We start from the raw sequence: 7500 nt of genomic DNA on the forward strand, positions 1-7500 counted from the left end.
GATGGGCACTAAGAGGCAGAACTGCAAGGAGAATGAACGGGATGGAAATTGGAATAGGTGAGAAAGAGGGAGGAGTACAAGGGAGAGGGTAAATTGGAGGGAAATGGGGATGGGAGAGCAAAGAAAAGTGCAAGGAAACGTTGTACGTAAGTGGGACTTGATAAAAGGAAGAGAGAATGCGAGGAAAACGACAGGGCGGGCGGAAATGAGGATGCGCAATAAAGAGGAAGGAGGGCAAGGAAGAGGTTGAAATGGGTGGAAATGGAAGGGAAAAGGAAAGGAAGAAACGTAAGGAAGAAAAGGAAGGGGAATGGAAAGGAAGAAAGAAACGAGGGGAAAGGAAAAGAAAAAACATATGAAATTTAGAATGGGAAGTGAAGAGGAAGAACTCGAGCTCAGAGGGGGGTGGGGGTTGGGAAAGGCATTTTGTTGGATCCGATTAGCCTTTCTGGCTGCCTCCTCACGCAACCCACAACCCCCTCCCCCTCCTGTCGTTATTTCCCTCGCGTCTCTTGCCTCGTCATTTCGCGGCGGCGGCGGCGCTCGGGATCCTTCATCTAAATGTAAAAATATCTAATCATGTTTTGGGCGAGGAAGGCAGATCGCTGAATTGGGTCATTACAGACTGCGTTTGGGTAGAGACTCGCACGCCTTTGCTTTCTTCCCCTGCGCGCACATACGTACATGCATGCAAAAATGCATACATACTTACGTACGTACGTACGTACATACATACATACATACATACATACATACATACATACATACATACATACATACATACATACATACATACATACATACATACCTATTTGCTAGCCTGCAAACAGAAATGTAAACAAATACATATATACATAACATGCACGCACACGTACACGCGCGCGCGCGCACGCACACGCACACGCACACGGACACACATCCACTTGTGGGTGTGGACAAGTAGACTGAGGCTCAGAGACCGCCGGAGTCCAAGAAGGCGAGGTGGGCGACGGGCGCCGCGTGCGGCCGCCGCCGAGGGGATTGCTCGGGCGGCGGGACGAGGCTCATCCCGCTGATGCGAGAGGCGAAATGAGGCTGCGCTCATCAGCATCCATATTTTGCACACGCACGCTTTCACAGGATGAAGCGCTTCCCTGCGAACACTTACATGTGTGCAGGTGGAGCGATGATGTGCTGCACACCCAGGCTCGCACGCACGCACGCACACGACTCTCGCCGAGCCCAGCACACAACGCGCGCGAGGTCAGTCCCCGAGGGAGGTCGGGACTCGCGTTGATGGCATTGCGGAAAAGGCGTTTGGCTGTTTCGTGGCGGCTCGGGGGAGGCTGTGCAGAATCTATTTGCGAAATGTATTGTGAGAGCTTTAAAGGTGAAGATTTGGGGTTTCGACGCCGTCGTCAGTATAATCCTTGCTTGACATTGTCGTCATCTTCAGCATGATCGAACTGTCACGTTTCTCGTGTAATAATCTCTCTCTCTCTCTCTCTCTCTCTCTCTCTCTCTCTCTCTCTCTCTCTCTCTCTCTCTCTCTCTCTCTCTCTCTCTCTCTCTCTCTCTCTCTCTCTCTCTCTCTCCACGCGCGTGGACGGGAGTGAGCTTAGTTAATGGACTCCACTTAGCCCATAAAATGGGTCTTAGGAAGTGTAACAAACGGCCTCGGCTTGATGGGGAGGCTGGGAGGAGAAGGCGGAGAGGGGAGGCGAGAGGGAATGAGAGGGGAGAGGAGGAGACAGGGGAGGAGAGAGAGGGAGAGGAGGAGAAAGGAAAAAGGGAAAGCGTAAAGGAAAAAAGAGAAGAGCAAGGGAGAAGAGGAGAGGTAAAGATATGGGGGAGGATAGGGGAGAGGAGGTGAGGGGAAAGAAGGAGAGGGGGGGTGAGTAGAGGAGAGAGAATAGGTAATGAGAGGAATGAAAAAAGTGAAGGGAGTAGGAGAGGAGCGATGGAAAGTCAAAGGAGAAAGAAGGGACGAAGGAGACGAAAGAAGAGGGCGAAGAACAGGAGAAGGGAGATATCCCGGAGGCGAGAAGAGGGAGGTCGGAGGAAGGGAGAGGCGAGAAGGAAGGTTGGGGAAGGACGAAGTTAAGCAAGAATGTCTTGGTGAAGCGAGGAATTCTAGATAATGCGAGAAAGGGCGCAAGAGGCAGAAGATGAAGGGAAAGAATGCAGGGAGCAGGTGGGAAAGTGGTGTGCGGTGGGATGGGCGGAGAGGTAGAGAAGAGAAGTAAAAGGGAAGGCAGAAAGGGTAGTTACGTCTTTCCTTCTCTCATCCTTTTATCCTCCACCCCTTCCTTGCCCTCTTTCCGCCTCTCCCTTTTCTCTTTTTTCTATCCTCTCTTCTTTCCCCCTCTCCTCCCTCTCTCCATTATCCTTCCTGCGCAATCCTCCTCTCCATTCCTCTCACCCTTTATCATCTACGTTCCTTTTCATCCATTTTCTTCCTTTCTAGTGTTTTTTTCCTCCTTTCTTTTCCATCTTGCCTCTCCATTCCCTCCCGCCCGTCTCGCCTCTTCCCTCCTCTTCTCTCGTCTTCCCTCCTCTTTGTTCGGCGTACTGAAAGCAGGCGCCCCTTGGCTACGACCGCTGTGTGTTTATTTCTCGGCCCTGTATAGAAGGCTGGGCGAGGTAGAAGGATGTCCGGGTGGAGGGAGGCTGGAGGAAGGGAAGGGAGGGGGAATGGGGAGGAGAGGGGGGGATGGACGGAGGAATGGGTAGGCAGGCAGGCAGGCAAGCAGGCAGGCAGGCAAACAAGCAAGCAAGCAGGCAGGCAGGCAGGCAGGGAGGCAAACAAGCAAGCAAGCAGGCAGGCAGGGAGGCAAACAAGCAAGCAAGCAGGCAGGCAGGGAGGGAAACAAGCAAGCAAGCAGGCAGAAAGGCAGGCAGGCAAGCAGGCAAACAGGCAGGCAAGCAAGCAAGCAGGCAGAAAGGCAGGCAAACAGGCAGGCAGGCAAACAAGCAAGCAAGCAAGCAGGCAGAAAGGCAGGCAGGCAGGCAGGCAAACAAGCAAGCAAGCAAACAGGCAGGCAAACAGGCAGGCAAGCAAGCAAGCAGGCAGAAAGGCAGGCAAGCAGGCAGGCAGGCAGGTGGAAGTGGAGGTTGAGGGGGAGGTACAGGTGGAAGTGGAGGTTGAGGGGGAGGTACAGGTGGAAGTGGAGGTTGAAGGGAAGGTACAGGTGGAAGTGAAGGATGTGGTGGGGAGGGGGAGGTACAGGTGGAGGCGGAGATAGAGGTGGAGATAGAGGTGGAGTTGCGCAGGGAGAGGAGGAAGTCGAGATGGAGATGGGGATAGAAGTGGAGGTAGAGATGGAGCAGCTTGTGGTGAATGTGCAAATGGATGACGGAGGCGGAACGTAAAAGAATGGTTGGAGGAAGGGCGTTGAAGGGGGGGGGGGGGAGACGGAGATCGAAGTGGAGGCGAGCGTCGGTGTGATGGAGGAGAACTCGGTAGAACATGCGTGGAAAGCAAAAAGAAATAAATGTGTAAATGAAATAATAAGACAGATAAAGTGTTAAAAGTTTTTTTTTTCAGTGAAGATTAGAATAGACGAGGATGGAGTGAAGAGATACAGAGGTTGGGAATAAGGAAAAGAGGAAAGTATAATTAAATATAAAGACGGAAGGAGAGAGGAAAACCGCAGTGGTAAAAAGGAGGTGAAGCAACAAAGAAAATGAAAAAAAAGCTTTCTGAAATGGAGAGGTCTTGTGGGCGTTTGGATGGGCGACAACGAACCCGAAGAAAACAAATATATGGACGAGTCATTTGGGCGTGATGGGTGGCACATGCCAAGTTGTCGCCGCCTTGACTTAACTCATAGACACCCGCTATCCATCACACCTGCCTTTAGCCCCCCCCCCCCCTCTCTCTCTCTCTCTCTCTCTCTCTCTCTCTCTCTCTTTCTCTCTCTCTCTCTCTCTCTCTCTCTCTCTCTCTCTCTCTCTCTCTCTCTCTCTCTCTCTCTCTCTCTCTCTCTCTCTCTCTCTCTCTCTCTCTCTCTCTCTCTCTCTCTCTCTCTCTCTCTCTCTCTATCTATCTATCTATATCTATCTATCTATCTATCTATCTATATATATATATATATATATATATATATATATATATATATATATATATATATATATATATATATATAAATTTCAATATTTTTTTCTTTCTCTTATACTTTCTCTCCCTCTCACTCCCCCATATCCCTTGTTCCTCCCCTCCCCCTCCTCTTCCCCTGCTTCTCTCTTCTTCCGTCTCACCCACCCATGACGTCAACAGAGTGCCTTCCTTCCCCTCCTGTTTTAGTGTCAACATCGGGCGGGTTGGTGCCAGGGCGACGCCTGACGGGGCTTGAGGCGGTCCAGTTGTCGCCTGTGGCTGGGCCGAAGGTGCGTCTGGGCTCGAGTGCGGTCCCCGTGGAGGCCGGCCAAGAGGCTTTCCCACGCAGATAACAGCGGGGGCGCGGAGGGGAACGGCTGGCCAAAATAGCGTCCGGCGATAGTGCTGGCGCTCCGCTGCGTTGGCTCGCGACGGCCGGCCCCTCTCCGTGCCGTTGCGGAGTACCGTACTACGGCGATTTGCATTGATTCGGGAGGTGCGCTCGCGGAATTGCCGGGGAGGAATTCATTTCTCGGGAACTTTTATTTGCTCTTGTATGTTTTGCTAATTGGTGCGGTTTGCTGCGGTCGACCTTTTTTCGTTATTTCTATTGTTGCTGTGTCGATTGCTTGTTCATTTTTTGCTGTTGGCGCTGTTCGGCCCGGCCTCATCCACGTGTAAAAAGGTAAGATATTTATGAGGGGATGGAGCATGCATCGTTAGAACACTCATTTCTGACCATCTACCCGCACTGCGTCTCTCTCTCTCTCTCTCTCTCTCTCTCTCTCTCTCTCTCTCTCTCTCTCTCTCTCTCTCTCTCCCTCTCTCCCTCTCTCCCTCTCCCTCTCCCCCTCTCCCTCTCTCTTTCCCTCCCTCTGCCTCCCTCCCTCCCTCCCTCCCTCCCTTCCCTCTCTCCCTACCCCCCTCCCTTCCCTCCCTTCCCTCCCCCCCTCCCTCCTCTCCTCCCCTCCCTCCCTCCCTCCCTCCCTCCCTCTGCCTCCCTCCCTCTCTCTCTCCTCTCTCTCTCTCTCTCTCTCTCTCTCTCTCCTCTCCCTCCCTCCCTCCCTCCCTCCCTCCCTCCCTCCCCCTCTCCCCCCCTTCCTCCCTTCCTCCCCTTTCTACCCTTCCCCTTCTCCCCTTCTGCCTTCTCTCCCCCTTCTACCCTTCTACCCTTCTCCCCTTCTCTCCACCTCCCTCACCTCCCCTTCTCTCCACCTCCCTCACCTCCCCTTCTCTCCACCTCCCTCTCTCGCCTCCCCTTCTCTCCACCTCCCTCCCTCTCCGGCCTCCCCTTCTCACTCCGCATTTCACTTTTCCTCAGATGTGGTATGTGTGTGTGCGGCGGTCGCGTGACAAGACAGCTGCTTATTCGAGCCACATGGCCGGCATCACATGCGAGGGCTGGTGTGCTGGCCGATTCTGATTTTCATACGTGGGGGGTGGGGGGGGTATAACTATTTTTGTTTTGCTGTAGTTCAGCTTTTGTTGTTTTTATGTGGTACAGGAGGAAATGTCAATCTTTGTCACAGTAGGTCAAGAGAGGTCATGCATAAATTTTCGGAGGGAGGTCGCTGGATAAAAAAGGAAGAGGCAAAAGGCGGGTGGAAGGTGCGGAGAAACTGGAACAAATCGCGAGAGGAAGCGAACACGCCGCAAAGACTCGGACCGCGAAGTCCTCTCCGCGGACGTCCGGAGGATGCGGTTGCTGCGTCGGCGGAGCCCCTTCTTCCCTCCATCCTCCCTGGTTCCCGCCCTCCTGTAGATGTTTCTATTTCTAAGGTTTATCCCGCCCTTCCTTCTTCCCTAGTTTCCACCAGCTTTCCGTCTGTCTTCCACCCCTCTTTCCATCCTCCATCTCTCGTTATCTCCTTCCTCTCTCTCGTCTGCCTTCTCTCTCTTCTTCCCTCGCCTGCTTGCTTGCTTACTTAATTACTTGCCTACTTGCGTGCTAATGACTCTTTCTCCCTTCCACCTGCTTTCCTCTTCCCTTCCCTGCTCCCTGCTCCCTCCTCCCTCCTCCCTCCTCCCTCCTTGCACGAAGTCATCGCCAGCCGCTGTTTGAATGTTCGCTACCGGAAGTCAGTTGTTTTATCGGCGGTTCTATTTGAGGGAAGGGAAAGGGAGGGCGGCTGAAACAATCATTTCGTGAAGGAGTCAGACAGGAAGAAAGGAGAAAGGAGATCAGTTAATCCGGCGATTTAGCGTAGAAGAGAGAATGCTGGTCGAGAACCGGGAAGGGCAGATGTGTATTCTTAGAAGTAATTACTTCATCATAGTTGTGCATAAAACGGTAAATGAAAGAGACTCAGTTTGGTGTAGGATTAATAAAGATAAAATATTGCTGAATTAAATCGGTTTTTATCAAGTATAAGGGTGGGGGAGCGGGGGGGGGGGCAGGAGGGATAGATGCGAGGGAGGTAAGGTGCAAGTAAGGGGAGGGGGGCGGGGGGTTCGGTTTCACCTTATGGGCGCTCCAGAAGCAAAACACTGGCGGCCGATATTGAAAACTGATCAGGGCAATTTCGTCAGGGCGGAGACAAGCTTATGGGTTGTTATGTTATGTTTACGGCTGCGGTGGGAGGGTGGGCGGGGAGGGGTAAGAGGGTCGGGGCAGGGTGGGGTGGGCGAGGGGGATGAGGGATCATGGGTTGCGGGAAGGGAAAGGGGTCACGGGTCAGGGCGGGGTGAGCCGAGGGAGAGAGGGGAGGGTGGGGGGAAGGGGCAGGGAGAAGAGAGGATAACCATGCAGCCCATCTCCTCCAGCGATTTCGAAGAAGGGAGGTAGAAGGAGGGAGAGGAGAAGGGGGGAGGCCAGGAGAGACGAGGGCGAGAGGGCGGGAAGAAGAGAAGGGAGTAAGAGCAGGGAGGGAGGGGAAGGGCGTGGGAAGTACAATAGCAGCGTGGAGAAGCGAAGCTAGGACGGAAGGGGCGAGGAGGGAGACGCGAAAGCGGAACTTGGTCTGCTGAAACAAAAGCTCTGCTGGAGCGTGAAGATTCGGGTGTTGTTTGTGGCGAGGGACTCCGGCAAAGCCCAGGCGCGCGTGTGGCTGCACACAAATGTCAACGCACGCCCTCGCTCACTCACTCGCGCACTCACTCACTCGCGCACTCACTCACTCACGCACGCACGCACTCACTCACTCACTCATGCATTCACTCACTCACTCACTCACTCACTCACTCACTCACTCACTCACTCACTCGCGCACTCACTCATTCATTCACCCACTCACTCATTCACGTACTATCTTATTAATGCACTCGCACGCTTGTACTCACACTCATTCACGTAACTCAACACAAAAGTCCGCACGCACGCACAGGGACACGCGCACAGACACATGTGCAACCACACCAACACACGCACACTCATACGTGTGTGTATATATGTGTGTGTCTGTGGTTTTATGTATGTATGTATA

General features: G+C 53.1%; 1 protein-coding gene across 1 annotated transcript in view; it reads left to right on the forward strand.

Annotated features, from left to right (window-relative positions):
* LOC113821708 (leucine-rich repeat-containing protein 1) overlaps nt 1-7500 on the forward strand; it is a gene marked incomplete at its 3' end in the record, with an annotated part of 144205 nt that overhangs the window by 127679 nt on the left and 9026 nt on the right.

This window comes from Penaeus vannamei, chromosome 28 (genome assembly GCF_042767895.1).
Source record: "Penaeus vannamei isolate JL-2024 chromosome 28, ASM4276789v1, whole genome shotgun sequence".
Taxonomy (NCBI): Eukaryota; Metazoa; Arthropoda; class Malacostraca; order Decapoda; family Penaeidae; genus Penaeus; species Penaeus vannamei.